This window comes from Pseudophryne corroboree, chromosome 2, assembly GCF_028390025.1.
Source record: "Pseudophryne corroboree isolate aPseCor3 chromosome 2, aPseCor3.hap2, whole genome shotgun sequence".
Classification (NCBI taxonomy): Eukaryota; Metazoa; Chordata; class Amphibia; order Anura; family Myobatrachidae; genus Pseudophryne; species Pseudophryne corroboree.
Window position 1 is genome coordinate 845696631 of NC_086445.1, and position 22092 is coordinate 845718722.

The window sequence follows — 22092 nt, forward strand, 5'->3', positions numbered from 1 at the left end:
GGCTGACGGTTTGAGAGAGCTCTGTGACCAGCGGATGCGGCGGCGGGGATCTTTAGTCAGTGCTTGAAGTGCCGTTATTCCATACCGGTGTATACCTGCCCACTTTGAGCACTACATACATACATATATATATATATATATATATATATATATATATCAGCAGAGCCAAGTAATCAGTATTGAGTGCACTGATAGATTGTAGGTGCAATCAGTAAACTACGGGTTGCTTAGCCCAGCTAATAAATATATATATATATATATATATATATATATGGTAATGCATCAATCTTTACTGGGGGCACTGGAGCATCTGTAATATATTTTATTGGAGTGTGGTTCCGGACAACAACAAAAAAAGTAATTAAAAAAAATTATATATATATATATATATAGTACTCCAAGATAAAACGGCACTGGACGCAAAGAATATGAAAATGAGATGTATTGCAACAATATATATATATATATAGGGAGGCACTGTCCATCATTCTTAATTTTATATGTTTCTTGTTTTTTTACTTTTTTTTGTCTGTTTTTGTTTTATTATATATATGATGCTGGATGTAATTTTTGTGCTCGTCTATTCTGGAATCGAAACGTTGACATACTGAGCTCCTATATTTGAACATTAAAGATAATTACATTTGGACTGGACTCTTTGACCTTTAGGAGAGTGCATCTCCCTTCGTAGGGATTGGCTTTATATATATATATATATATATATATATATATATATATTTATATATATATATATATATATGCAAATGTTTGGGACTCCCGTGGACTGTATAAAACACCATGCTCCGGTGCCCAACATAGAAGAACTGTATATACTGTACGAAGGACCAGCTGGACGACACTCACAGAGGCTGAATGAGGAAAATAACTGACAGCTCACAAAGTAACAACCCTTGTATGCTGAATTCTATCCCCACCACAGACTCTCACCCAGACTGGAGAGAGAGACTGAGCACGGGCAGGACTCGGAGCCGGGAGACCAACACAGGGCGGCCAGGGAGGAAGGGCGCGCGGTGTGATGTCAGCACGTCACATCGCGAGGCAGTCACTCACTGTGAGTGACTATGAGGCTGCCGCTGACTGGCGGTGGCGCAACAGGAGGGGATGTAACCGCCGGGCAGCGATTCAAGTAATCCAATCGTTGCTATCAGTGTGCTGCTGTAGTAGCACTGCTACAACAGCAGCACACAGACTGCGATGATCGGATTGCAGGTGTGACGTGCGGGGGGTGCCGGACATTAGGGGGTGCCTGTGCGCATAAGGCAGCCCCGTGCGCACACCTATGATTACCCTGCATCTGACGTTAGTGTGCTTTATGTTTATATGTGTGTATATACAGTGTATAATATATAGAGATGTGCGGCAGGCACTTTATGTGTTTTGTTTTTCGTTCTGGTTCCATGCTCATGTTTTGGATCTGGATTGGTTTTGCCAAAACCACCCTTCCGTGTTCTGGTTTTACGTCTGGATGATTTTTGAAAAAACCATAAAAACAGCAAACATCACAGAATTTGGGGGTAATTTTGATCCTACGGTATTATTAACCTCAATAACATTAATTTCCACTCATTTCCAGTCTATGCTGCACACCTCACAATATTGATTTTAGGCCAAAAGGTTGCACCGAGGTGGCTGTAAGACTAAGCTAAACAACAAAATTGGGCGGCACAAACACCTGGCCCATCTAGGAGTGGCACTGCAGTGGCAGATAGGATGGTAGATTTGAAAAATAGTCCCCAAACAGCACATGATGCAAAGAAGAAAAAGAGGTGCAATAAGGTAGCTGTATGACTAAGCTAAGCGACTCAAGTCTGCGGCACAAACACCTGGCCCATCTAGGAGTGGAAGAGACAAGAGAAAGACAAAATAACCTTGTGTGGAAGCACTCTTAAATTGAATATGATAAAGAATAAATGATGAAGGGAAGGACCCGTTTGAGTCCTTCCACTAGGATGTTTTATTAAAACTTAACTTTTAATGTTTTACTATAAAAAGAGTCACCGTGGGTGAACAAAAAGTGGTAATAAAAATCTTGATTGCCGTTATACCAAATATGGTTCAAGATATGGCAGGTGAAAATATTATAGTTATTATTGGATATTTGTTTGGAAATCACAATATCCACATGATCACAGAAAGGGTCGGAATGTGTGAGTAAGCTTAGAATAAGATAGAGGTGGTATGACAATCTCCTGAGGAAAAAAAGGGCCCACAGTACCTAGTATTCCCTGGAGGTCTCCCATCCACGTACTGACCAGGCCATACCTGCTTAGCTTCCAAGATCGGACGTGATCGGCGCATTCAGGATAGTATGGCCGTGGGCCGATTAAATTCTTCTACTTTCTGTACTGATTAGGAATAGGGCTTGTGTAGCAAGCTTATCCTGATCAGGTTGAAAAACTGATTATTGGGAGTTCAGAGAATGAGAAAAAATTATTTTAGTTATATAGTGTGAAAATCTCCTGAAAAAATGGCCCACAGCACCTAGTATTCCCTGGAGGTCTCCCATCCACGTACTGACCAGGCCATACCTGCTTAGCTTCCAAGATCGGACGTGATCAGGCGCATTCAGGATAGTATGGCCGTGGGCCGATTGATTCAGAAAATGAGAGAGAAACAATTCTACTTTCTGTACTAAATGGGGACAGGGCTTGTCAGGCCCAGTCACAATTGTCCAGATGGGAAAGTGTGGGGGGGGGGAAGGGGGTTACTTCTACTGATATAAAAAACTGAGTTATAACAATGAGTATCACTGAATTTGCTGTTTAACTAGTGGGCTGTTAAACAGAAGGATGGTCCTATATTAAAGTTGTCAGAGAGGAAATCCAAAAAAGTATCAATGTGGATGATCCTAACACAGAGTATCCTATTGAATGAACAACTTGCAATACAGTTCCTGGATAATCCTGCAAAAATTAATCTATTGATTGAACATGAACATTTGCAGCTGAGATGAGTATGGCATTCTTGGTATATTCTCCTGCTGTAAATAGCCCGTAGTGTGCTGCATAAGTTAGATGGGAGTGACAAAAAATTTAATTATTGTTATTATGTCCCAATGTTGTGAATATAAGCTTTCAATACAATTCCTAATTATTCATTGATTAGGTTCATTCCTAAATATAATTGCGGAGCAGGCACTGAGGTTGTTGGACCCACTGTACGGGTCTGCGGCGCTACGGCTGACCAAAACAAAATGTGTGAAGTTACCACTTCCAATGATATGAATGTCCCGGCGGTCGGTAGCTGTAACCTTGTGTTGAGATCGTGACCATGCTCCGTGTTCTGTGACCGCACGGCCGACCGTTCCGGAGAGGGTGATGCCACGATGACGTCACTGGATGGGCTTCAGATTCCGACGTACATTTCACCTGTGAGCTAGGCTTGTTCACGGAAGCCCCATGTTCTCTCTCCCCTAGTCGCCATATAAATAGGATGCGCTAGCCATTCGTGGATTTGGAAAATAATTGTAATTATGTGTTAAAGCTCAACTTGATGGGAGCTATTATGAACTTGATTGAGAAGGATGATGAAAGGAAATTGCACATTTAAGCATGGATTGTGTTTTTAGATGAGTGTAAGGAAGCCTTAGTAATAAAAACGGACCTGTCAAGGCTGCCGGCCCCTTAATGCCAAATAATCCAAAAATTATATGTGTAAATCATTGAATGATAAGATGTAAATAAATCATGATCTCGGAAATTAATAAAATATTATATTTGTATGCGCTTGATTGCGCATGTGTTGAAAGGTAGGGAATGGTTTTTAACGGGAAAATAAATTAAATATGAGTGGAACAAATGATTATGGGTTGTAGGAAATGTAAAAATGTCAAATAATGACCTTTAGAGTGGATTGTGTGGGAAGTGAATGTGATTTGGAGTGAAAAGAGGACCTGTGCATACTGTTGTTAATGTGAGAAGAAAAGTGCTGATGAACAGGGAAAAAGTGATTGTGTCTTGTGACTGATATATACCTCTGAGGAGCTGTGATGCTATGTGATGTTAAGTGAAAGCGTGGTTATGCACCTGTCTAAGTGAGAGGGTGAAGAAAGGAAAGGAGGGAAGGGGGTTAGGTTAATTGGGGATGGAGGGATTGGGTAAGGAGGATTGGTGAGAACAGAAATAAAGGGGGAAAGAGAGGAGAAGAGAAGGAGGGAAAAAAGGAAAGAGAAAGAATTGATGGTGAAAATTGATGACATGAATGAATGTGTTGGGATGCATGGAGTGATGGGTGAGACAACCAAAGTGAAATTACCTGCAAACAACTGTATGGTGTTGGTGAAAATTGTGAAACCTTCTATGGTGTTGTGAGATGTGAATGGAAGATAGGTGGTCTTGGATGGTGTGTGAAGGCTGTTTGAAGAGCTAAGGAGATGTTGTCAGAAACCTAAGATGTTGGACTGGGAATGTGTGTGAATGATTATGGAGAAAAGGATTGATGATGAGATGTTGGAAGGAAATGTGAACATGGGGTGAATTCATAGTGAGTAAGAGCTGCCCTTGCTTGCTTGGATTAAAGGAAAACACTATAGTTAATGTATTCGTTGAGACCCTTTGGCATGAGGGTATCCAATCGGAAGATCCACTCTGATTCTTTCTTTTGTAAAGCTTCATTAATGGCCCCCCCTCTCAGTCCCAATTTTACATGTTCAAGACAGAAAACGCTGAGGTCTTCAATTCTACTGTTGTGATGATGAAGAAAATGTCTGGCAACAGTGGTAAGTTTCCTAAACCTGGCTGTATCCGACCTTGCATTGCGTACGTTTCCTATGTGCTCTAAAGTTCTCACTTTGAGCATGCGAGATGTCATGCCCACATATTTGAGTTTACATGGGCATGTGATGCGATAGATCACATTTATTGTTTTACAGTTAAAGTAATCATCAATCTTGATCAATTGGTTGAATTTGTCTGTTCTATTGTATAATTCTTAACATGTGGACAAGCTCTGCAGTCACCGCATGGGTAACTGCCCTTTGGGGTCGTTTTGGGCTTTAATGGATGTGAAAAATGGCTCCTAACCAGTTTGTCTTTTAAATTGGGTGCTCTTCGCCAACTCATACTGACATTTTCTCCAATATGTTTGGCCAGATCTTCATCCATTTTCAAAATATGCCAATGGGATTGTAGTATTTTTCTAGCATCTTTCCAATTCCTGCAAAAGTCACCTATAAATCTCAGTGTGAATTTGTCATCCTTGGACTTTTTTTCTTGAAATACCAGAGAGTCGCGTGGCACTCTCTCGACTTCTGATCTGGCTTTTTTAATTAAGCGATTTCTATAGCCCCTTTCTTTTAGTCTCTCAGTTAGTTCGAAGCTTTTAGACTTGAAAGTAGAATCGTCTGAGCAGTTGCGTTTCAATCTAAGGAATTCTCCTTTGGGGATGTTCCTGATGGTTGGAGGAAAATGTCCACTAGATGAATGTAGGAGACTGTTGGTGGAGGTTTCTTTTCTAAAAATCTCAGTTGCAATGTTATTCTCTGGATCCCGATATATCCTGAGATCTAAGAAAGGAATGCTCACTTTGCTACTGACGTAAGTGAATTTGAGATTGATGTTGTTATTGTTCAAAGATGAAATGTATTGGTCCAATTTTTGTTGTGTGCCATCCCAAATCAGGAAGATGTCATCTATGAAGCGTATCCAGATGACAATGTGGTTGGTGTATTCATCTTGATTATCATGAAACACTATTTCGCGCTCCCATCATCCCAAAAAGAGATTTGCATAGGTGGGGGCACATGCTTCCCCCATAGCAGTCCCCCTGATTTGGATGTAAAATCGGTTATTGAATAAAAAAATAATTATGATTCAGTACAAAGTGAAGTAGTTCCAATAAGAATTTGTGGAAGTCCCCTAGCCCTTCCATTGATAGAAAGTACTTGACAGCATTTATACCCAGGTCATGTTTAATGGAGGTATACAGTGATTCAACATCAAGACCTACCAATAGGTGGGATTCCTCCAGATGTATACCCTGGATTTTTTTCAGGGCATCGGTTGTGTCTTTGATGTAAGAAGGAAGACTCAGAACATGTTGTCTTAGGTGGACATCTAGGAAGCAGCTGGCTTTTTCCAATAGACCCCCATTACCTGAGATTATGGGTCGGCCAGGCGGGTTTTCCAGATTTTTATGTATCTTTGGCAGTAAATATAGGGTTGGAGTTCTTGGGTGTGGTGTACTCAGGTAATCCCATTCAACTTTTGTGATTGTTCCAAGTTGTAAATGTCTGTTTATAATTTTGTTATATAGAGTTTGAAAATTGGATGTTGGATCGAATAATGTGGTCTTATAACAGGTGGCATCTTTTAGTTGTCTATTGGCCTCCTTAAGGTATAGTGTTGTTGGCCAGATCACTATGTTGCCACCTTTGTCCGACATTTTGATTTGGACATCATCCCATTTTTGATTCTCCTTAAAAGTATCCTTTTGGTTCCTTGATAGGTTACCTACAGTTCTATGTGTTTGCTGTTGTCGATAAAGTGTATCAAAGTCATGAGAGACTAGGTTGAGAAATACTTTTACCTCAGGGCATGTATTGTCCTGGGGATAGAAAGTAGACCGGTTTTTGCATATTGGCCTTGTAGTTGACAGAGTGTGTTCTTCAGATAATTCCTCCAGATTCCTCAAAACTTCCTGTTCTTGTAGTGACAAATCTTGTGATTCACTGGTAAGTATGGATTGTCCCGAATCACTCTTGCTGAAATATTTTTTCAATAGGAGTTTGCGACCAAAGAGTCTAAGATGGGTTTCCCATTTGAAACGATTAAAGTTAGTGGTGGGTGAGAAGGAAAGACCCTTCTCCAGAACGCTGGTTTGATCATTTGTTAAGTTATGAGTGGATAAGTTGATTATTTTCAAGCTTGAAGTGGTAGAGTCCTTTATTTCCTCCTTCTGGATGGATATCGACAGGGTTGGGGAGATCCCCATCTTTCTCTTGTGTTTCTTCCTCCTGCCCCGCCTTGTTTTTGTTTTGCGGGGCTGCCTCGGGTTTGGCCCCTGCTTTCCTCTAAAAAAGAGGTAGTGGAGGAAGAGGAGTGGAGACTTAGGTCTCTCCTGCATTTGTAGGGTTCTCTCAGGTCAATGTTTGAGGAACTGTTATCTTCGGTGTCTGATGGTTCAATTTCAGAGGATGATGGAGTGTATTCTTGTCTTGTCTGTTCTCTCCTGCGTGTTGGGTTAGTCCATTTGAAGATATGTCCCGAAGTGAAATCCCGTTTGTCTCTTGAAAATTTGTTTTTCTTCCGATCTATAATACCATCTTCATAGGATTCCAAATCTTTCTTAATTTTACCAAAGCAGGTCTGGAAGGTGGAGTTTTTCTCCCACTGTTCCAATTTAAGTACTAATCTATCCACTTCTTTGGTGCATTCTTCTAGGACTAAGTGATTGTGCTTGATCAGCACACTCATTAATTCCTGAGAACATTTCAGGAGGCACGTCTCCCATTCTCTTTTTAAATTGTCAGTAGAAAGTTCAAAAGAAGGAAACAACTTGGGTTGTAAACCCCTTGGGGTAATCTTTTGTTTGAGGTAGTGTTCTAAACTTGTTACATCCCAATCAACTCTAATTCGACGTTGGAGGACTCTCTTTAGATGAAACAAATCATCCTCCCAATTGTTGTCAGGAGCCGACTCTGTTAGTTGGATGGGGAAGATAGTGTCCAAATCTTCTATCGGTCTTTTACTTGATAACTCTGTTTTCAAACTGAAATTGCTCATTGCAATGTTTGTACAGAATGAATGAAAAGTACAAAATCAATATAAAGTACTAAATTATAGTCATGTAGTGAATTATTATGAGGAGAGAAAAAAGAGAGAGAAACACAGGGAAAAAGGTAATTATCGGTGATGTGTATAATGGTGGCTGTTTAGAGCCTGTATAGCTGTGCTAGATCCAAGAGCTGAGGACAGCCTCAGTACCAAGGTCAATTGTGAAAAAGAAAGTTGTGGATCTGCACCAGCTTGAAAAAATATGAATTATGAATAAATGAGAAAATATATGCAAAGACCAAAATGCTGACTTTTATTGTAAATCATAAATAGTACTAGGTTTGGTGGGGCTCCCATGGATTTTGTAGTTAAACTACAGGAAGAGACAAGAGAAAGACAAAATAACCTTGTGTGGAAGCACTCTTAAATTGAATATGATAAAGAATAAATGATGAAGGGAAGGACCCGTTTGAGTCCTTCCACTAGGATGTTTTATTAAAACTTAACTTTTAATGTTTTACTATAAAAAGAGTCACCGTGGTTGAACAAAAAGTGGTAATAAAAATCTTGATTGCCGTTATACCAAATATGGTTCAAGATATGGCAGGTGAAAATATTATAGTTATTATTGGATATTTGTTTGGAAATCACAATATCCACATGGTCACAGAAAGGGTCGGAATGTATGAATAAGCTTAGAATAAGATAGAAGTGGTATGACAATCTCCTGAGGAAAAAAAGGGCCCACAGCACCTAGTATTCCCTGGAGGTCTCCCATCCACGTACTGACCAGGCCATACCTGCTTAGCTTCCAAGATCGGACGTGATCGGGCGCATTCAGGATAGTATGGCCGTGGGCCGATTAAATCCTTCTACTTTCTGTACTGATTAGGAACAGGGCTTGTGTAGCAAGCTTATCCTGATCAGGTTGAGAAACTGATTATTGGGAGTTCAGAGAATGAGAAAAAATTATTTTAGTTATATAATGTGAAAATCTCCTGAAAAAATGGCCCACAGCACCTAGCATTCCCTGGAGGTCTCCCATCCACGTACTGACCAGGCCATACCTGCTTAGCTTCCAAGATCGGACGTGATCGGGGCGCATTCAGGATAGTATGGCCGTGGGCCGATTGATTCAGAAAATGATAGAGAAACACTTCTACTTTCTGTACTAAATGGGGACAGGGCTTGTCAGGCCCAGTCACAATTGTCCAGATGGGAGAGTGTGTGTGTGTGTGTGTGTGTGTGGGGGGGGGGGGGGTTACTTCTACTGATATAAAAAACTGAGTTATAACAATGAGTATCACTGAATATTGGGACATAATAACAATAATTAATTTTTTGTCACTCCCATCTAACTTATGCAGCACACTACGGGCTATTTACAGCAGGAGAATATACCAAGAATGCCATACTCATCTCAGCTGCAAATGTTCATGTTCAATCAATAGATTAATTTTTGCAGGATTATCCAGGAACTGTATTGCAAGCTTATATGTTCATTCAATAGGATACTCTGTGTTAGGATCATCCACATTGATACTTTTTTGGATTTCCTCTCTGAAATCTTTAATATAGGACCATCCTTCTGTTTAACAGCCCACTAGTTAAACAGCATATTCAGTGATACTCATTGTTATAACTCAGTTTTTTATATCAGTAGAAGTAACCCCCCCCCCCCACACTCTCCCATCTGGACAATTGTGACTGGGCCTGACAATCCCTGTCCCCATTTAGTACAGAAAGTAGAAGTGTTTCTCTCTCATTTTCTGAATCAATTGGCCCACGGCCATACTATCCTGAATGCACCCGATCACGTCCGATCTTGGAAGCTAAGCAGGTATGGCCTGGTCAGTACGTGGATGGGAGACCTCCAGGGAATACTAGGTGCTGTGGGCCATTTTTTCAGGAGATTTTCACACTATATAACTAAAATAATTTTTTCTCATTCTCTGAACTCCCAATAATCAGTTTCTCAACCTGATCAGGATAAGCTTGCTACACAAGCCCTGTTCCTAATCAGTACAGAAAGTAGAAGGATTTAATCAGCCCACGGCCATACTATCCTGAATGCGCCCGATCACGTCCGATCTTGAAAGCTAAGCAGGTATGGCCTGGTCAGTACGTGGATGGGAGACCTCCAGGGAATACTAGGTGCTGTGGGCCCTTTTTTTCCTCAGGAGATTGTCATACCACTTCTATCTTATTCTAAGCTTATTCATACATTCCGACCCTTTCTGTGACCATGTGGATATTGTGATTTCCAAACAAATATCCAATAATAACTATAATATTTTCACCTGCCATATCTTGAACCATATTTGGTATAACGGCAATCAAGATTTTTATTACCACTTTTTGTTCACCCACGGTGACTCTTTTTATAGTAAAACATTAAAAGTTAAGTTTTAATAAAACATCCTAGTGGAAGGACTCAAACGGGTCCTTCCCTTCATCATTTATTCTTTATCATATTCAATTTAAGAGTGCTTCCACACAAGGTTATTTTGTCTTTCTCTTGTCTCTTCCTGTAGTTTAACTACAAAATCTATGGGAGAACCACCAAACCTAGTACTATTTATGATTTACAATAAAAGTCAGCATTTTGGTCTTTGCATATATTTTCTCATTTATGCATAATTCATATTTTTTCAAGCTGGTGCAGATCCACAACTTTCTTTTTCACAATTGACCTTGGTACTGAGGCTGTCCTCAGCTCTTGGATCTAGCACAGCTATACAGGCTCTAAACAGCCACCATTATACACATCGCCAATAATTACCTTTTTCCCTGTGTTTCTCTCTCTTTTTTCTCTCCTCATAATAATTCACTACATGACTATAATTTAGTACTTTATATTGATTTTGTACTTTTTATTCATTCTGTACAAACATTGCAATGAGCAATTTCAGTTTGAAAACAGAGTTATCAAGTAAAAGACCGATAGAAGATTTGGACACTATCTTCCCCATCCAACTAACAGAGTCGGCTCCTGACAACAATTGGGAGGATGATTTGTTTCATCTAAAGAGAGTCCTCCAACGTCGAATTAGAGTTGATTGGTATGTAACAAGTTTAGAACACTACCTCAAACAAAAGATTACCCCAAGGGGTTTACGACCCAAGTTGAGTCCTTCTTTTGAACTTTCTACTGACAATTTAAAAAGAGAATGGGAGACGTGCCTCCTGAAATGTTCTCAGGAATTAATGAGTGTGCTGATCAAGCACAATCACTTAGTCCTAGAAGAATGCACCAAAGAAGTGGATAGATTAGTACTTAAATTGGAACAGTGGGAGAAAAACTCCACCTTCCAGACCTGCTTTGGTAAAATTAAGAAAGATTTGGAATCCTATGAAGATGGTATTATAGATCAGAAGAAAAACAAATTTTCAAGAGACAAACGGGATTTCACTTCGGGACATATCTTCAAATGGACTAACCCAACACGCAGGAGAGAACAGACAAGACAAGAATACACTCCATCTTCCTCTGAAATTGAACCATCAGACACCGAAGATAACAGTTCCTCAAACATTGACCTGAGAGAACCCTACAAATGCAGGAGAGACCTAAGTCTCCACTCCTCTTCCTCCACTACCTCTTTTTTAGAGGAAAGCAGGGGCCAAACCCGAGGCCGCCCCGCAAAACAAAAACAAGGCGGGGCAGGAGGAAGAAACACAAGAGAAAGATGGGGATCTCCCTAACCCCGTCGATATCCATCCAGAAGGAGGAAATACAGGACTCTACCACTTCAAGCTTGAAAATAATCAACTTATCCACTCATAACTTAACAAATGATTAAACCAGCGTTCTGGAGAAGGGTCTTTCCTTCTCACCCACCACTAACTTTAATCGTTTCAAATGGAAAACCCATCTTAGACTCTTTGGTCGCAAACTCCTATTGAAAAAATATTTCAGCAAGAGTGATTCAGGACAATCCATACTTACCAGTGAATCACAAGATTTGTCACTACAAGAACAGGAAGCTTTGAGGAATCTGGAGGAATTATCTGAAGAACACACTCTGTCAACTACAAGGCCAATATGCAAAAACCGGTCTACTTTCTATCCCCAGGACAATACATGCCCTGAGGTTAAAGTCTTTCTCAACCTAGTCTCTCGTGACTTTGATACACTTTATTGACAACAGCAAACACATAGAACTGTAGGTAACCTATCAAGGAACCAAAAGGATGCTCTAAAGGAGATTCAAAAATGGGATGATGTCCAAATCAAAATGTCGGACAAAGGTGGCAACATAGTGATCTGGCCAACAACACTAAACCTTAAGGAGGCCAATAGACAACTAAAAGATGCCACCTGTTATAAGACCACATTATTCGATCCAACATCCAATTTTCAAACTCTATATAACAAAATTATAAACAGACATTTACAACTTGGAACAATCACAAAAGTTGAATGGGATTACCTGAGTACACCACACCCAAGAACTCCAACCCTATATTTACTGCCAAAGATACATAAAAATCTGGAAAACCCACCTGGCCGACCCATAATCTCAGGTAATGGGGGTCTATTGGAAAAAGCCAGCTGCTTCCTAGATGTCCACCTAAGACAACATGTTCTGAGTCTTCCTTCTTACATCAAAGACACAACCGATGCCCTGAAAAAAATCCAGGGTATACATCTGGAGGAATCCCATCTATTGGTAGGTCTTGATGTTGAATCACTGTATACCTCCATTAAACATGACCTGGGTATAAATGCTGTCAAGTACTTTCTATCAATGGAAGGGCTAGGGGACTTCCACAAATTCTTATTGGAACTACTTCACTTTGTACTGAATCATAATTATTTTTTATTCAATAACCGATTTTACATCCAAATCAGGGGGACTGCTATGGGGGCAGCATGCGCCCCCACCTATGCAAATCTCTTTTTGGGATGTTGGGAGCGCGAAATAGTGTTTCATGATAATCAAGATGAATACACCAACCACATTGTCATCTGGATACGCTTCATAGATGACATCTTTCTGATTTGGGATGGCACACAACAAAAATTGGACCAATACATTTCATCTTTGAACAATAACAACATCAATCTCAAATTCACTTACGTCAGTAGCAAAGTGAGCATTCCTTTCTTAGATCTCAGGATATATCGGGATCCAGAGAATAACATTGCAACTGAGTTTTTAAGAAAAGAAACCTCCACCAACAGTCTCCTACATTCATCTAGTGGACATTTTCCTCCAACCATCAGGAACATCCCCAAAGGAGAATTCCTTAGATTGAAACGCAACTGCTCAGACGATTCTACTTTCAAGTCTAAAAGCTTCGAACTAACTGAGAGACTAAAAGAAAGGGGCTATAGAAATCGCTTAATTAAAAAAGCCAGATCAGAAGTCGAGAGAGTGCCACGCGACTCTCTGGTATTTCAAGAAAGAAAGTCCAAGGATGACAAATTCACACTGAGATTTATAGGTGACTTTTGCAGGAATTGGAAAGATTCTAGAAAAATACTACAATCCCATTGGCATATTTTGAAAATGGATGAAGATCTGGCCAAACATTTTGGAGACAATGTCAGTATGAGTTGGCAAAGAGCACCCAATTTAAAAGACAAACTGGTTAGGAGCCATTTTTCACATCCATTAAAGCCCAAAACGACCCCAAAGGGCAGTTACCCATGCGGTGACTGCAGAGCTTGTCCACATGTTAAGAATTATACAAATAGAACAGACAAATTCAACCAATTGATCAAGATTGACGATTACTTTAACTGTAAAACAATAAATGTGATCTATTGCATCACATGCCCATGTAAACTCAAATATGTGGGCATGACATCTCGCATGCTCAAAGTGAGAACTTTAGAGCATATAGGAAACGTACGCAATGCAAGGTCGGATACAGCCAGGTTTAGGAAACTTACCACTGTTGCCAGACATTTTCTTCATCATCACAACAGTAGAATTGAAGACCTCAGCGTTTTCTGTCTTGAACATGTAAAATTGGGACTGAGAGGAGGGGACATTAATGAAGCTTTACAAAAGAAAGAATCAGAGTGGATCTTCCGATTGGATACCCTCATGCCAAAGGGTCTCAACGAATACATTAACTATAGTGTTTTCCTTTAATCCAAGCAAGCAAGGGCAGCTCTTACTCACTATGAATTCACTCCATGTTCACATTTCCTTCCAACATCTCATCATCAATACTTTTCTCCTTAATCATTCACACACATTCCCTGTCCAACATCTTAGGTTTCTGACAACATCTCCTTAGCTCTTCAAACAGCCTTCACACACCATCCAAGACCACCTATCTTCCATTCACATCTCACAACACCATAGAAGGTTTCACAATTTTCACCAACACCATACAGTTGTTTGCAGGTAATTTCACTTTGGTTGTCTCACCCATCACTCCATGCATCCCAACACATTCATTCATGTCATCAATTTTCACCATCATTTTTTTCTCTTTCCTTTCTTCCCTCTTTCTCTTCTCCTCTCTTTCCCCCTTTATTTCTGTTCTCACCAATCCCCCTTACCCAATCCCTCCATCCCCAATTAACCTAACCCCCTTACCTCCTTTCCTTTCTTCACCCTCTCACTTAAACAGGTGCATAACCACGCTTTCACTTAACATCACATAGCATCGCAGCTCCTCAGAGGTATATATCAGTCACAAGACACAATCACTTTTTCCCTGTTCATCAGCACTTTTCTTCTCACATTAACAACAGTATGCACAGGTCCTCTTTTCACTCCAAACCACATTCACTTCCCACACAATCCACTCTAAAGGTCATTATTTGACATTTTTACATTTCCTACAACCCATAATCATTTGTTCCACTCATATTTAATTTATTTTCCCATTAAAAACCCTTCCCTACCTTTCAACACATGCGCAATCAAGCGCATACAAATATAATATTTTATTAATTTCCGAGATCATGATTTATTTACATCTTATCATTCAATGATTTACACATATAATTTTTGGATTATTATTTGGCATTAAGGGGCCGGCAGCCTTGACAGGTCCGTTTTTATTACTAAGGCTTCCTTACACTCATCTAAAAACACAATCCATGCTTAAATGTGCAATGTCCTTTCATAATCCTTCTCAATCAAGTTCATAATAGCTCCCATCAAGTTGAGCTTTAACACATAATTACAATTATTTTCCAAATCCACGATTGGCTAGCGCATCCTATTTATATGGCGACTAGGGGAGAGAGAACACGGGGCTTCCGTGAACAAGCCTAGCTCACAGGTGACGCGTACATCGGAATCTGACGCCCATCCAGTGACGTCATCACGGCATCGCCCTCTCCGGAACGGGCGGCCGCGCGGTCACAGAACACGAAGCATGGTCACGATCTCAACACAAGGTTACAGCTACCGACCGCCGGGACATTCACATCATTGGAAGTGGTAACTTCACACATTTTGTTTTGGTCAGCTGTAGCGCCACAGACCTGTACAGTGGGTCCAACAACCTCAGTGCCTGCTCCGCAATTATATTTAGAAATGAACCTAATCAATGAATAATAAGGAATTGTATTGAAAGCTTATATTCACAACATTGGGACATTATAACAATAATTAAATTTTTTGTCACTCCCATCTAACTTATGCAGCACACTACGGGCTATTTACAGCAGGAGAATATACCAAGAATGCCATACTCATCTCAGCTGCAAATGTTCATGTTCAATCAATAGATTAATTTTTGCAGGATTATCCAGGAACTGTATTGCAAGTTGTTCATTCAATAGGATACTCTGTGTTAGGATCATCCACATTGATACTTTTTTGGATTTCCTCTCTGACAACTTTAATATAGGACCATCCTTCTGTTTAACAGCCCACTAGTTAAACAGCAAATTCAGTGATACTCATTGTTATAACTCAGTTTTTTATATCAGTAGAAGTAACCCCCCCCCCCCCCCCCCACACACACACACACACACACACACACACACACACACACACACACACTCTCCCATCTGGACAATTGTGACTGGGCCTGACAAGCCCCGTCCCCATTTAGTACAGAAAGTAGAATTGTTTCTCTCTCATTTTTTGAATCAATCGGCCCACGGCCATACTATCCTGAATGCACCCGATCACGTCCGATCTTGGAAGCTAAGCAGGTATGGCCTGGTCAGTACGTGGATGGGAGACCTCCAGGGAATACTAGGTGCTGTGGGCCATTTTTTCAGGAGATTTTCACACTATATAACTAAAATAATTTTTTCTCATTCTCTGAACTCCCAATAATCAGTTTCTCAACCTGATCAGGATAAGATTGCTACACAAGCCCTGTTCCTACTCAGTACAGAAAGTAGAAGGATTTAATCGGCCCACGGCCATACTATCCTGAATGCGCCCGATCACGTCCAATCTTGGAAGCTAAGCAGGTATGGCCTGGTCAGTACGTGGATGGGAGACCTCCAGGGAATACTAGGTGCTGTGGGCCCTTTTTTTCCTCAGGAGATTGTCATACCACTTCTATCTTATTCTAAGCTTATTCATACATTCCGACCCTTTCTGTGACCATGTGGATATTGTGATTTCCAAACAAATATCCAATAATAACTATAATATTTTCACCTGCCATATCTTGAACCATATTTGGTATAACGGCAATCAAGATTTTTATTATCACTTTTTGTTCACCCACGGTGACTCTTTTTATAGTAAAACATTAAAAGTTAAGTTTTAATAAAACATCCTAGTGGAAGGATTCAAACGGGTCCTTCCCTTCATCATTTATTCTTTATCATATTCAATGTAAGAGTGCTTCCACACAAGGTTATTTTGTCTTTCTCTTGTCTCTTCCTGTAGTTTAACTACAAAATCCATGGGAGCACCACCAAACCTAGTACTATTTATGATTTACAATAATAGTCAGCATTTTGGTCTTTGCATATATTTTCTCATTTATTCATAATTCATATTTTTTCAAGCTGGTGCAGATCCACAACTTTCTTTTTCACCAACTAGGCGTGGCACTGCAGTTGCAGACCGGATGGCACTTAAAACAAAATAGTCCCCAAACAGCACATAATGCAAAGAAGTAAAAGAGGTTCAATGAGGTAGCTGTATGGCTAAGCTAAGCGACACAAGTGTGCGGCACAAACACCCGTTCCATCTCGGGCTGGCACTGCAGTCCAACTGCACTAATGGCGGATGCCAGATGCATGTCTAACACCAACATAGCTGTCAAGGCCTCAGTTATCCGCTTTGCAACAGGATGACTGCTGTCATATTTCATCTTCCTCGCAAAGGACTGTTGGACAGTCATTTGCTTAGTTGAAGTAGTACAAGTGGTCTTCCGACTTCCCCTCTGGGATGACAATCGACTTCCAGCAGCAACAACAGCAGCAGCAGTAGCAGCAGTAGCAGTAGGAGGAAGTGGTTCTTGATCTTTCCCTATTTTATTCTCTACATTTTTGTTCTCCATTATTTTTCTGGAGTTATATAACAAAATGCAGCAAAGGAGAGCTTACCTCTAAACCACACAGGGCAAACCATGTAAAATTATTTGGATTAAATATTAATAACCCCTTTATTTGGAGTAAATAATATACAGCACAGGACAGCACCACTGAACTTATATGGCAGCACCACTGGACTGGACATATACGGCAGTATCACTGGATTGGACATATACGGCAGTATCACTGGAATTATATGGCAGTACCACTGGACTGGACATATACGGCAGTACCACTGGACATATATGGCAGTATCACTGGACATATACGGCAGTATTACTGGACATATACGGCAGTACCACTGGACATATATGGCAGTATCACTGGACATATACGGCAGTACCACTGGACATATATGGCAGTATCACTGGACATATACGGCAGTACCACTGGACATAGACGGCAGTACCACTGGACTTATACGGCAGTACCACTGGACTTATACAGCAACACAGGGACACCACCACTAGACTGATGCAGGGCAATACAGCACCACTGCAATGGACAAGACTTATATGGCAGCACTGGACATATGGCAGCAGAGGACACCACCACTGTGACTGGACTGATTCAGCACAACACAGCACCACTGCAATGGACTTATACAGCAGCACTGGACATATGGCAGCAGAGGACACCACCACTGTGACTGGACTGATTCAGCACAACACAGCACCACTGCAATGGACTTATACAGCAGCACTGGACATATGGCAGCAGAGGACACCACCACTGTGACTGGACTGATGCAGCACAAGACACTACCACTGTACTGATGCAGGACAACACAGCGCCACTGCACTGAACTTGTATAGCTACACTGGACATATGGCAGCAGAGGACACCACCATTGTGACTGGACTGATGCAGCATAAGACACTACACTGGACTGAGCAGCACAAGACAGCACTGGAAATGCCACTCCACTTTCCCTCCCGCACAGACCGACACTGAGGACGGAGACACATCCTCTCACTACACTCTCCAATGCCAGAGTGAAAATGGCGGCGACATGCGGCTCCTTATATGGAATCCAAACCCCGCGAGAATCCGACAGCGGGATGATGACATTCTGCCTCATTCTGGTTTCTGAGTCAGTATTGAAGTTCGGGGGGGTTCGATTCTCAAGGAACCGAACCCGCTCATCTCTAATAATATCTCTAATAATATATATATATATATGTGTGTGTGTATATATATATATATATATATATATATATATAAATAATGAAGGAAAGCGCCTAAGTGAATCTAATAGAAAACAAGAATCGAAAAGGATTTCTTTCAGAACCCTTTTACACGACACACCTCATCAATGAAATTAGTGGCAGCTATAGTACAATGTGTGGATAAAGATGAAAAAATGATGTAAATAAAAGATAAAAGCGCATACTAGTGTCGGTGCAAAGGCTTGTGCATTCAAGTAAAATAAGTTGTGACAATAAGTGACAACTTAGCTTCGAATAATTTCAGGCTGATGACTCTTAGAAGCGGGACATGTGGAGAAAAAATAAAAGCAACATAGTGTGTACTGTTTTTTTAGAGAACCTAATAATTTTTTACAGCAGCCCAAGAGTTAGGAATTTTGCTCATTCCAATAATTATCTAGAGAGCAGGTTTAAAAACAAACAACAACAATTTTAATGTACAAAGTCCTGCCACAGACGCAGGCAACAGACATATAAGAGTCTATATAAAACAATTCATAACTCCGTAAAGGCAGGTAGCGCACGTACAGGATTGAGAAATAAAAGCAGCTTATCTGTCCACATAAAGGGAATCCAGAGAGTAGGCAGCAGCTCTCTGTATTACAAATGCAGGTGGCGGACGTATAAGGAGATATTAAAAAAGGCAGTTCATCTGTGCATAAATGCAGGTAGCAAACGTAGAGGATTGAATAATAAAAACAGCTTATCTGTCCATGTGTGAGGAGTCCATGGGATAAGCAGCAGGTCCCTGTCCCAACGCGTTTCGTCCTATTGTGCAGACTTCATTAAGGGGATGGTGGTAATGGGGACAAACAGGATATTTATAGTACTAGTGAGTGATCACATGTCAAACATGTGGATGTGACATCACTTCCTATTAGAAAGGTAAATAGTTATATTAAAGGTATGCATAACTGTCAATACTGGCAGTATACTGTAATGAAAATAATAACAGGAGCAGGTAAGAGATTGTATAAATAACACAAAATAAGAATAAAACGAGCAGATAATGTTAAAAACGGCGGTGGAACACAAAACCGCGTCACTTCCGCTTCCGGTGGTTGTGGAACGCATGATTACGTTAGTATTGCCGTGTATATAAAACGGACTTGATAAATGGCTTGGGAATTTATCTAAAATGACTATGTATCGACACTGTCAATGGACGATACATAAGGACATATGGGGGGAATAGAGCGGGCGGGTGAAGGACGGACGGCGGTGAGATGCAAAAGTCATTTCCGCCCATAATAGTGAGACGCAGACACGTCACTTCCTTCTAGGGAGAGGCAGCAACAGGTATACATAAATATGAAACAAATTAGAGACAAAACATTCGAGAGTCACTAGTATACCGCTGAAAAAAGCGTGGAGGCAATTAATATTGAAATAATATATTCTTAAATATATATATATGTAGCGGTGACATCACATCCGGTTGCCCATAGTGGCCTGTGGAACGCAAAATCCGGAAGTTCACATCCAGTTGTCCATAACATCTGATGGAAAGCAAAATGCGGAAGCTTAGTCAATTAGGCTTTCAAGAAAAAGCCTAATTGACTAAGCTCCCACATTTTGCGTTCCATCAGATGTTATGGACAACTGGATGTGAACTTCCGCATTTTGCGTTCCACAGGCCACTATGGGCAACCGGATGTGATGTCACCGCTACATATATATATATTTAAGAATATATTATTTCAATATTAATTGCCTCCACGCTTTTTTCAGCGGTATACTAGTGACTCTCGAATGTTTTGTCTCTAATTTGTTTCATATTTATGTATACCTGTTGCTGCCTCTCCCTAGAAGGAAGTGACGCGTCTGCGTCTCACTATTATGGGCAGAAATTACGTTAGCTTCTCACCGCCGTCCTTCCTTCACCTGCCCGCTCTATTCCCCCCATATGTCCTTATGTATCGTCCATTGACAGTGTCGATACATAGTCAGTCATTTTAGATAAATTCCCAAGCCATTTATCAAGTCCGGTTTATATACACGGTAATACTAACGTAATCATGCGTTCCACAACCACCGGAAGCGGAAGTGACGCGGTTTTGCGTTCCACCACCGTTTTTAACATTTTCTGCTCGTTTTATTCTTATTTCGTGTTATTTATACAATCTTTTACCTGCTCCTGTTATTATTTTCATTACAGTATACTGCCAGTATTGACAGTTATGCATACCTTTAATATAACTATTTACCTTTCTAATAGGAAGTGATGTCACATCCACATGTTTGACATGTGATCACTCACTAGTACTATAAATATCCTGTTTGTCTTCATTACCACCATCCCCTTGATGAAGTCCACACAATAGGATGAAACGCGTTGGGACAGGGACCTGCTGCTTATCCCTTGGACTCCTCACACATGGACAGATAAGCTGTTTTTATTATTCAATCCTGTACATTTGCTACCTGCATTTATGCACAGATGAACTGCCTTTTTTAATATCTCCTTATACGTCCACCACCTGCATTTGTAATACAGAGAGCTGCTGTCTACTCTCTGAATTCCCTTTATGTGGACAGATAAGCTGCTTTTATTTCTCAATCCTGTACGTGCGCTACCTGCCTTTACGGATTTATGAATTGTTTTATATAGACTCTTATATTTCTGTTGCCTGCGTCTGTGGCAGGACTTTGTACATTAAAATTGTTGTTGTTTGTTTTTAAACCTGCTTTCTACATAATTATTGGAATGAGCAAAATTCCTAACTCTTCAGCTGCTGTAAAAAATTATTAGGTTCTCTAAAAAAACAGTACACACTATGTTGCTTTTATTTTTTCTCCACATGTCCCGCTTCTAAGAGTCATCAGCCTGAAATTATTCAAAGCTAAGTTGTCACTTATTGTTATAACTTTTTTTACTTGAATGCACAAGCCTTTGTACCGACACTTGGAGGCGCTTTTATTTACTTAATTTTTTCATATATATGTGTGTGTGTGTGTGTGTGTGTGTGTGTGTTAGAGATGAGCAGGTTCGGGTTTCATTCTGATTTACTCGGTTCTCAAAACGGCTTCTTATTGGCTATCCAAAAAAGAGACATCCGTGAGCCAATAAGATGCCGTTTTGAGAACCGAGTAAATACGAGTAAAACTGAACCCGCTCATCTCTAATATACAGTATATATATATATATATATATGTATATATATATATATATATTTCCTTGAATATTATCCATATTAGATTATGTGATCATCTGCTGTATTGTGTGCACATTAATGCCAGATGCAGGGTAATTAATAAGTCCACTTTCCTACTAAATATATTGTTGTGCTTCTTGACATTTGAATATATATGTATTTGTGTGCATACCTACAGTATATTTCTATCTACACACACACACACACACACACACACACACACACACACACACACACACACACACACACACACACAAACACACACACACACACACACACACACATTAGAACAGCACTCATAAACTAACTTGTAGATCTTGTATTTGTGTCCAACCTAATTGTTTATTTTATTTTTGTATTATTTTTATTTCTTTGGGGGGAGGGCACTAAACTACTGCCTTGCCCCGGGTGTAAACGAATCCTATTTTCGGCCCTGTGGTACGGAATATAGATTGTAAGATCCATTGGGGAAGGGACAAATGTCAATGGCGAAATGTTCTCTGTAAAGCGCT

The 22092-nt window shown here is 40.3% G+C and overlaps 8 pseudogenes; 4 read left to right on the forward strand and 4 right to left on the reverse strand.

Moving 5' to 3' along the window:
* Nucleotides 1-2224: 2224 nt before the first annotated feature.
* LOC135051767 (5S ribosomal RNA) lies at nucleotides 2225-2341 on the reverse strand (annotated as a pseudogene).
* A 149-nt stretch (nucleotides 2342-2490) lies between these two features.
* Nucleotides 2491-2608, reverse strand: LOC135052739 (5S ribosomal RNA; annotated as a pseudogene).
* A 5866-nt stretch (nucleotides 2609-8474) lies between these two features.
* On the reverse strand, nucleotides 8475-8592 carry LOC135052442 (5S ribosomal RNA; annotated as a pseudogene).
* Nucleotides 8593-8741: 149 nt separating this feature from the next.
* On the reverse strand, nucleotides 8742-8860 carry LOC135053969 (5S ribosomal RNA; annotated as a pseudogene).
* Nucleotides 8861-9514: 654 nt separating this feature from the next.
* On the forward strand, nucleotides 9515-9632 carry LOC135051789 (5S ribosomal RNA; annotated as a pseudogene).
* A 149-nt stretch (nucleotides 9633-9781) lies between these two features.
* Nucleotides 9782-9899, forward strand: LOC135052824 (5S ribosomal RNA; annotated as a pseudogene).
* Nucleotides 9900-15811: 5912 nt separating this feature from the next.
* On the forward strand, nucleotides 15812-15929 carry LOC135051800 (5S ribosomal RNA; annotated as a pseudogene).
* Nucleotides 15930-16078: 149 nt separating this feature from the next.
* On the forward strand, nucleotides 16079-16196 carry LOC135054127 (5S ribosomal RNA; annotated as a pseudogene).
* The last annotated feature ends 5896 nt before the right edge of the window (nucleotides 16197-22092 follow it).